This window comes from Helianthus annuus, chromosome 4 (genome assembly GCF_002127325.2).
Source record: "Helianthus annuus cultivar XRQ/B chromosome 4, HanXRQr2.0-SUNRISE, whole genome shotgun sequence".
NCBI classification, from domain to species: Eukaryota; Viridiplantae; Streptophyta; class Magnoliopsida; order Asterales; family Asteraceae; genus Helianthus; species Helianthus annuus.
In genome coordinates this window covers 201,195,649-201,205,991 of record NC_035436.2, presented here as the reverse complement: position 1 = coordinate 201,205,991, position 10,343 = coordinate 201,195,649, and the positions used below count along the sequence as shown (strand labels likewise).

The 10,343-nt window shown below is 38.5% G+C and overlaps 1 long non-coding RNA gene across 2 annotated transcripts; it reads left to right on the top strand.

Annotated features, from left to right (window-relative positions):
• The first annotated feature begins 1,502 nt into the window (after positions 1–1,502).
• LOC110935288 lies at positions 1,503–9,816 on the top strand. Of its 2 annotated transcripts, XR_004890843.1 has the most exons (4): positions 1,503–1,638; positions 2,175–2,228; positions 9,074–9,127; positions 9,489–9,784. It is a non-coding gene; the product is annotated as an uncharacterized LOC110935288 (long non-coding RNA). The 2 variants fall into 2 exon arrangements; XR_002589014.2 differs by lacking the exons at positions 1,503–1,638; positions 2,175–2,228 and adding an exon at positions 8,377–8,537 and having other exon boundaries at positions 9,489–9,816.
• Positions 9,817–10,343: the final 527 nt, after the last annotated feature.

The window sequence follows — 10,343 nt, the reverse complement described above, 5'->3', positions numbered from 1 at the left end:
GGAGAGTACGTTTTCCGAGATAACGAAGCTTCGATTGCCGAACGCCCAGGAAAACTAGCACCCAAATGGGAAGGCCCATACTTGGTTCACGAAGTGCTAGGAAAGGGGGCATACAAATTGCGAACATTGGACGGACACATCGTCCCACGCACATGGAATGTGCAACAATTGCGCAAGTGCTATATATAACTACTCTAGGCCATGCGCCATTTCTATCATATTGGCCACGCGCCTACTTAAATTCCTATGTTGGCTAAACTTATGTTATGCATCCGCAATGTATGATTGGCCTAAGCGCCTGTTTCCCAATTAATGAAAGCATACGACATGTTTTCTTTTTATCATATTGCTTCTCGAGTTACAAATGCATGTTCAACTTTTGATTAGCACGAAAACACTTCAGTGAATTACGAGCTCTTGAGTTTATGCCTACAAGGTCCTCCGCGAACATAGCGCGAGACCGAACAATTACATTCACGCAAGAGCTACACTTACATTTATTCGCGCTAACTTAACCAAAGTTTCTAACAACAGTGCAATAATTGTAACAAGACAGAATAAACATAAAACATCATATTAAAATAAGCGCAAACGCGCAACGGTTACATAAAACCTATCATTTGATCTAAGTGAAGCGCGACCGCGCAACACGCCATATTCGAAAAGCTAAACAAAAAATTACAAGGCACAAAGCCTTCAACACCATCTATTCAAAGACACCACCATCATCATCATCGCCATGCTTATCGCCTTCACCATCATCACCCGCAGTCTCTTCTTCATCAGACAATTCAACGGTCTCTGGTGGGTCAAGAATAGTCTTTAGCCGCTGACACCAATCATCATGTGTAACACCTCGTAAAATCGTACCCAATAAAATAAAGACACGTGTCATGAGACAAACATGTCAGGAACCCGGATCAAATAAAAAGATGTATGGTAGGATTTTAAAGAGGGCGTCATGTTATTAAAAATACCTCTGAACGACCCAAGGGCGACATGTTATTAAAACACCTCTGAGCGACCCAAATTTATAAATCCCAAGATCCTTAAATCGTTTGATAAACATCTTATATATTAACCGGTTGTTTTCTAAATAAATAAAATTCCATCCTTTATATGGAAATTGGGTTATTAGGAATGTTACTACTAAAATTCTGATTTAAATCCTAGTCTAATGGGAGTTGGAAGTAGTTAATGAAACTTGTTCAACTATTATGAGAATCTAAGACTTGTTCTTTGTAATTCCGTCAACTTTAAACTCTCACATGGATCCAAAAGCATGTATGTAACATCCCATAATTTATAAGGTTAGATACTTTAATATTTAAAAGTTTATGATTAGTTATGATTATTTTGTAAATAACTTAAAGGAAGTTTACTAAAATGTAGAGGGTTATTAATGAAACAATAAACCAACATGGAGGGTTAAGAATGTAAAATTTTATATTAAATCATTTAGTAAAATTAAAATCCCAGAATGTTCTGGGGGTGTTGGTCACGACCAGAGAAGGGAAAAAGGGGGAAACCCTAATTGCATGATTCAACCTCAAAATTCAGCAAGATTGTGAAGGATTAGAGCCATAAATCGCATGCTAGTGTCTAAATACTCTCTAATCCAAGTGTTTTGAACATAAGGTAAGATAAAATCTCACAATTTGATGTTTGTTGATGAACTAGGGTTTATACCAATTCGTGAATTAGTATGAAATTAGATTGTATGTGAGTTAGAATCATCATGTAGAAGGTATATTGTGCATGAATTCGATTTACTAAAGAGTTTGGGGGAAAAACCCACTTGTTCTAGCATGATAGTGAATAGATTGTTGATTAGTGAGTAATTCTTCAAATAAAATTGTATGAATGATAGAGTGTTGGTAGATTATATTGTGTAGAATGAATATTTGAACATGAGTGATTGATTATGTGAAAGGTGATGTATTCTAGTGAATTTATGCATAAGATACATGTACATAAGGCTTGATAAGTAGTACACACGTTAGGTGTTTGATGAAATGCCTCAATGATAATCTAAGTAGTCTAAATAAATCATTGTGAATGGATTTGTATGATGAAATTAAAGTATTGTCAATCGTTATATGAGTAGCATTGATACTTGAAAGTGTGATTAAGAATGTAAGAGCTATGATCTAAATAAGAACGAATTCATGTAGGATCGAAAGAAGAAGGAGCTAGTTCCGGATCACAAACAAAGGCACAAGATCGAGGTAAGTTCGTTACTTACATTTTAGTTATGAGTTTAATCAATCGCCTCCTTTGATTATTTGATATACAATTTAATGTGCTCGTTTCAAACAAGAATGTGAAAGTGAGAATCCGTAGCGAACCATAGTGATTGGCTCGGTTCGGGTTCGAATGGAAGGGAATTAAATGGAAGTTTTCTCCTTAATCCGTACTAAACGGGTTATTGGGGACTTATGAGAGATAGTATGCTTATTCAACTAGAATGATTTGAAATATAATAAGAATGATTGGTAAGATATCTTGTAAACCGTGAACATGTATTATAAGCGAATGAAAATGTTAAGTGCACTACGCTAATGTATATGTTTTATTGAATGGTTGTAGGTAAAGCACAAGTTTAATCGTCATTGCGTCACTCGGATATGAACACACCTTGATCACCCGTGATGCGCTTCCGCCTCTTTTGTAGTAATTTCAAATGTTAATAGTTTTGTAATGTCTAGTTGTGTTGAAGTCTTTAATCTTTAACTAGTCGTTTGCAAGTATTTAGTACTTAGAACTCAATGTTTGAAATGGTGGTTGAAAATGTTATGTTCTTTTGGTGTTTTAGGGAAAGTGTCGTAGTTTGAGTATTTTGATAAAGTATAAACAGGGAATTTGTCCAAGTTACGAATGGGTCATGCCCAAATTTTAAATTTTTGGGTGATTTAAATATGTGTCGTTTTTGTAACTTGCAAGTACCAAATTAGAGGGTGTTTCAAGTTGGTATCAGAGCCTAGGTTTGAGGGATTCGAACACAATGTAGTGCCCGAACTCAAACCGAAAGCTCAAAAGAATGGGTGTGTTCGCTCCGAGACGCAAATAGAGGTAAGAACTTTTAAGAAAGTTTTATAGTAATTAATGTTATAAGTTATAAGTGTTAGAATGAGTTTTGAATATAGCAATAGTAGTAAATGGTGCATTGGAATATTTAGGGGTTAGTAAAATTGAAACCGTGCACGAAAACGGTTCGGAATGGTCAAAATATGAAGTTTGGGGTAATTTTCGTTGGGCACTACCGTAGCTTACGGTGGCCACCGTAAGCTACGGTAGGTACTGGGCAAAAATAGTGCTGTCGTAAGACAGTAGGGGAGGACCGTAAAGCATAATTCAGCACCGTAAGCTACGGCGCTCACCGTAGCTTACGGTGACTATCAAAGTTGCTGAATTTTTTTATGTTGTTTGTTTGAGCACGGGGTTTGTTTTAATTAGTTCCTAAGGCCCCGTAATCCTTTACTAAGGTCATTATGCATCAAGAAGGTTGAAAGAAAATGTCTAATAAGAAAGAAGGTATGATTTAGGATGAAATGGTCTAGCAATACAACATTATCATCAAGAATGATAACGTGTAAAGTATGAATAGTAAATAGAATGAAATATGTGATAGAATGAATATGTATGAGTCAAGAGGGATGCATAAAAAGAGAATTCTAATATATAGAATGAATGTTTTATGTAGATGACGGACACAAGTAATGTAGATGATGCTGAAATAGCCCGTCAAGAGGCATTCAATAATAAGATGATAGAAGCGGCAGAAAAAGTGATGAATGCCAACCTTCCCAAGTTAGCTCAAGAAGTTGAGAGCCGAGTCTTGGGGGTTGTTGATGAGATGATGACTAGTAAGATTGAGGAGTTAAAAGAAATGCTTGAAGGGTCCAGGGCTAAAAGCAAGGAACGAAGGTGTACATATAAGGATTTTATGGCATGTAATCCCTTTTCATACAATGGGGAGGTGGATCCGGTGAAGTGTCAAAGATGGATAGCAAACATTGAAGCCGTATTTGTACGTAGTCGATGTGAGAAAGAAGATCAAGTAATGTTTGCTACGGGTCAACTTCAGCAACAGGCCAAAGATTGGTGGGATACCCAAAGTAAGGAGATAGGGGAAGTGAGACTCCAAACTTTAACATGGCAGGAATTCAAAGAGTTGTTCCTAAAATATCATTGCCCGCAATCGGCAATTGATAGAATACAAGATGAGTTCTTGCATCTTCGTCAACAGAATGAGTCCATTGATGAAATTACCAACATATTCTTCGATAAGTTAATGTTCTGTGATGATTTCGTCAAGTCAGAAAGGATGAAGATAAACCGGTATTATGGAATGTTGAAGGCCGAATATAGGGAGTTCATTACCCCTTCGAAGTGTGAAACTCTAAGTGAACTTATCAATTTAGCCCGGGATAGGGAGATAGAACTGAAGCGGCAAGTGGAAAGAGGTGAGAAAAGAGTTGCTGAAAAGCCGTTAACTACGAACCCATCTAAGAAGCCTAAACAGCATGACACAAGAACTAAAGGAGGATCTAAGGGTAGTATTCCCCCATGCAAAACTTGTGGAAAGATTCACACTGGAGAATGTCTAATGGGAAAGAAGGGGTGTTACAATTGTGGTCAGGAGGGACATCCTTACTTTAAGTGCCCTAGTCCCGTGAGGACGTGTTTCAACTGTTTCACTCCCGGTCATGTAAAAGCTGATTGTCCAAAGCTTAAACAACAAGGGCAGAAGGATGAAAAGAAGAATGAAAATCAGAAGGCTCGGGGAAGAATGTTTCAGATTACCACTGAGGAAGCCAAGGCCTCACCGAATGTCGTGTCAGGTATTTTCTTAATCAACCAAATACCCGTGAATGTGTTATTCGATTCTGGTGCTAGCAAATCTTTCGTGTCAGACGAACTTATGTGTTATCCCTCTTTTAGAAAGGAACGAATGTCTGTACCCTTAGAAGTAGAAGTAGCGGATAGTAAAAGTTATTTGTTATGTGAAATTTGTAAGAATTGTAAGATAACCATAGAAAACGAAGAATTTGAAATAGATCTCATTCCTATGACTTTGGGGGAATTCAAGGTGGTAGTAGGGATGGATTGGTTATCCCGCTATCACGCGGAAATTCGATGCGAGGCGAAAGTTATTCATGTATTCTCACCTAGTGGGGCTCGAATAAGCATTTGTGGGGAAAGAAAGTTAGAGACAAAACTGTGCACGATTGTCGAGGCGGTGAAGCACGCAAGGAATGAGGGTAAGGTTTACTTGGTTTATGTAGTGGATACAAGACAGAAGGTGCCTGAAATTGGAGAAGTAGAAGTGGTGAATGAATATGCGGATGTGTTTCCGGATGAATTACCAGGATTCCCACCTGAGCGAGAGGTGGAATTCCGAATCGAATTAAACCCGGGTGCCAAGCCAGTGGCTAAAGCTCCTTATAGATTAGCTCCCACTGAGATGCGAGAGCTAATGACACAGATACAGGAATTACTCGATAAGGGTTTCGTACGCCCGAGTGTGTCGCCTTGGGGAGCCCCGGTACTCTTTGTGAAAAAGAAAGACGGCACGATGCGCATGTGTATAGATTATCGAGATTTGAACAAGTTGACCGTGAAGAATAAATACCCTTTACCTCGAATAGATGATCTTTTTGACCAACTGCAAGGAGCAAGTTGGTTTTCAAAGATCGATTTGCGTTCGGGGTATCACCAACTTCGGGTACGGGAAGAAGATGTTGCGAAAACTGCGTTCAGGACCCGATACGGGCATTACGAGTTTTTAGTAATGCCATTCGGACTGACTAACGCCCCGGCCGCTTTCATGGATCTAATGAATAGAGTATGTCGGCCCATGTTAGATAAGTCTGTTATAGTGTTTATAGATGATATCCTTGTGTACTCTCGTAGTAGAGCCGAACATGCAAATCATTTGCGTGAAGTGTTAGAGATTCTTCGGAAAGAGAAGTTATATGCTAAATTTTCCAAATGTGCCTTCTGGCTTAGAGAGGTGCAATTTCTTGGCCACGTCATTAATAAAGATGGTGTCTTGGTAGACCCAACTAAAGTCGAGGCTGTTGTGAACTGGGTTCCTCCTAAGAACCCGAGTGAAGTGAGAAGTTTTCTGGGTTTGGCTGGGTATTACCGAAGGTTTATACAGGATTTTTCCAAAATATCGTTACCTTTAACCAGACTAACCAAAAAGAATGAGAAGTTTGTGTGGGGAGTTGAGCAAGAAAAGGCATTCCAAACCTTGAAGAGTAAGCTGTCTGACGCCCCAATTCTAACCCTACCCGAGGGTTCAGAAGATTTGGTAGTATACACTGATGCTTCACATCAGGGCTTGGGGGCTGTTTTAATGCAACGGGGTAAAGTGATAGCATATGCTTCAAGGCAGCTTAAACCACATGAAAGTAACTACCCAACACACGATTTAGAGTTGGCTGCAGTAGTATTTGCGTTGAAACTGTGGCGACATTATTTGTACGGAACTAAATGTACCATATATTCGGATCACAAAAGTCTCAAGTATTTCTTCGAACAAAAAGAATTGAATATGAGACAACGAAGGTGGTTAGAATTAATTAAGGATTATGATTGTGAAATCCTTTATCATCCGGGGAAAGCCAACGTTGTAGCAGATGCGTTAAGCCGAAGGAATACCCATCACCCATACAAGTTAAGTCAATGAAAATGACTGTCACCCCTAAACTTTTGGAGTTGATCAAGGAAGCATAAATAAAATCCTTAAATGGTGATCCAAAGAAGGAAAGAATGAAAGGCCTAATTGGAGAATTAAAGATGAATGCCGACGGCGTCATGACCAGGTATGACCGAATCTGGGTACCATGGTTATCCGAGGTGAAATCATTGTTGCTAGAGGAGGCTCACAAATCCCGCTATACGGTACACCCGGGGGCTACAAAAATGTATCAAGATTTAAAGAAAGGGTATTGGTGGCCTGGAATGAAACGAGACATTGTTAAGTACGTGGCTAAGTGCTTGACATGTTCCCAAGTGAAGGCGGAGCACCAAAAACCGTATGGTAAATTACAGTCATTAGAAATACCAGTTTGGAAGTGGGAAGATATAACCATGGACCTTATTACAAAGCTACCCAGAACGAAACGAGGTCACGATGCTATTTGGGTTATTGTCGACCGACTTACAAAGAGTGCTCACTTTCTACCAATACGAGAATCTATTTCATCCGAAAAATTGGCGGAAATTTATATGAATGAAATAATTGCTCGTCACGGAGTACCCGTGTCCATTGTGTCGGATCGTGACACAAGATTCACGTCTCGTTTTTGGCGAAAATTTCATGAAGATGTGGGCACAAACTTGCGACTAAGTACCGCGTACCATCCGCAGACGGATGGACAGTCGGAAAGAACTATACAAACGTTGCTTGATATGTTGAGGGCTTGTGTCATAGACCTTGGGGGTAATTGGGATAACCATTTACCGTTGGTGGAGTTCGCGTACAACAATAGTTATCAAAGTAGTATCAAAATGGCGCCATATGAAATGTTGTACGGTAGAAAGTGTAGAACACCTGTATGTTGGGGAGAAATCGGGCAACGGGAACTTGCGCCTAAAGATGTTGTGGCAATAACGAATGAAAAGATTGATCAAGTCCGGGCTCGTTTGAAGGCGGCGCAAGACAGGCAAAAATCCTATGCAGATAAAAGAAGGCGCCCTGTAGAATTTCAAGAAGGTGATCGTGTATTTTTAAAGGTTTCGCCGTGGAAGGGAATAATACGGTTCCGCAAACGAGGAAAGTTGGGCCCTCGATACATCGGACCGTTCAGAATAGTGGCCCGTATTGGTAAAGTGGCATATCGGCTAGAATTACCTCCAGCTCTGGATGGAATCCATAACACGTTTCACGTGTCTCAACTAAGAAAGTGCCTCGCGGATGATACAGCGCATGTGTCACTTGATGACATTGAATTGGATGATAAAATGAGTTATATTGAAAAGCCGGTAACTATCAAAGATTCCAAAATAAAGCATTTACGAAACAAGGCCATTCGACAAGTTTTAGTGCAATGGCAGCATCGGAAGGGATCGGATCTAACCTGGGAATCTGAAGATGAAATGCGAAAGCACTACCCGTCTCTTTTTGGTACGTATTAAGGTTTCGGGGACGAAACCTCTTTTAAGGGGGGTAGATTTGTAACATCCCATAATTTATAAGGTTAGATACTTTAATATTTAAAAGTTTATGATTAGTTATGATTATTTTGTAAATAACTTAAAGGAAGTTTACTAAAATGTAGAGGGGTATTAATGAAACAATAAACCAACATGGAGGGTTAAGAATGTAAAATTTTATATTAAATCATTTAGTAAAATTAAAATCCCAGAATGTTCTGGGGGTGTTGGTCGCGACCAGAGAAGGGAAAAAGGGGGAAACCCTAATTGCATGATTCAACCTCAAAATTCAGCAAGATTGTGAAGGATTAGAGCCATAAATCGCATGCTAGTGTCTAAATACTCTCTAATCCAAGTGTTTTGAACATAAGGTAAGATAAAATCTCACAATTTGATGTTTGTTGATGAACTAGGGTTTATACCAATTCGTGAATTAGTATGAAATTAGATTGTATGTGAGTTAGAATCATCATGTAGAAGGTATATTGTGCATGAATTCGATTTACTAAAGAGTTTGGGGGAAAAACCCACTTGTTCTAGCATGATAGTGAATAGATTGTTGATTAGTGAGTAAATCTTCAAATAAAATTGTATGAATGATAGAGTGTTGGTAGATTATATTGTGTAGAATGAATATTTGAACATGAGTGATTGATTATGTGAAAGGTGATGTATTCTAGTGAATTTATGCATAAGATACATGTACATAAGGCTTGATAAGTAGTACGCACGTTAGGTGTTTGATGAAATGCCTCAATGATAATCTAAGTAGTCTAAATAAATCATTGTGAATGGATTTGTATGATGAAATTAAAGTATTGTCAATTGTTATATGAGTAGCATTGATACTTGAAAGTGTGATTAAGAATGTAAGAGCTATGATCTAAATAAGAACGAATTCATGTAGGATCGAAAGAAGAAGGAGCTAGTTCCGGATCACAAACAAAGGCACAAGATCGAGGTAAGTTCGTTACTTACATTTTAGTTATGAGTTTAATCAATCGCCTCCTTTGATTATTTGATATACAATTTAATGTGCTCGTTTCAAACAAGAATGTGAAAGTGAGAATCCGTAGCGAACCATAGTGATTGGCTCGGTTCGGGTTCGAATGGAAGGGAATTAAATGGAAGTTTTCTCCTTAATCCGTACTAAACGGGTTATTGGGGACTTATGAGAGATAGTATGCTTATTCAACTAGAATGATTTGAAATATAATAAGAATGATTGGTAAGATATCTTGTAAACCGTGAACATGTATTATAAGCGAATGAAAATGTTAAGTGCACTACGCTAATGTATATGTTTTATTGAATGGTTGTAGGTAAAGCACAAGTTTAATCGTCGTTGCGTCACTCGGATATGAACACACCTTGATCACCCGTGATGCGCTTCCGCCTCTTTTGTAGTAATTTCAAATGTTAATAGTTTTGTAATGTCTAGTTGTGTTGAAGTCTTTAATCTTTAACTAGTCGTTTGCAAGTATTTAGTACTTAGAACTCAATGTTTGAAATGGTGGTTGAAAATGTTATGTTCTTTTGGTGTTTTAGGGAAAGTGTCGTAGTTTGAGTATTTTGATAAAGTATAAACAGGGAATTTGTCCAAGTTACGAATGGGTCATGCCCAAATTTTAAATTTTTGGGTGATTTAAATATGTGTCGTTTTTGTAACTTGCAAGTACCAAATTAGAGGGTGTTTCAAGTTGGTATCATAGCCTAGGTTTGAGGGATTCGAACACAATGTAGTGCCCGAACTCAAACCGAAAGCCCAAAAGAATGGGTGTGTTCGCTCCGAGACGCAAATAGAGGTAAGAACTTTTAAGAAAGTTTTATAGTAATTAATGTTATAAGTTATAAGTGTTAGAATGAGTTTTGAATATAGCAATAGTAGTAAATGGTGCATTGGAATATTTAGGGGTTAGTAAAATTGAAACCGTGCACGAAAACGGTTCGGAATGGTCAAAATATGAAGTTTGGGGTAATTTTCGTTGGGCACTACCGTAGCTTACGTTGGCCACCGTAAGCTACGGTAGGTACTGGGCAAAAATAGTGCTGCCGTAAGACAGTAGGGGAGGACCGTAAAGCATAATTCAGCACCGTAAGCTACGGCGCTCACCGTAGCTTACGGTGACTATCAAAGTTGCTGAATTTTTTTATGTTGTTTGTTTGAGCACGGGGTT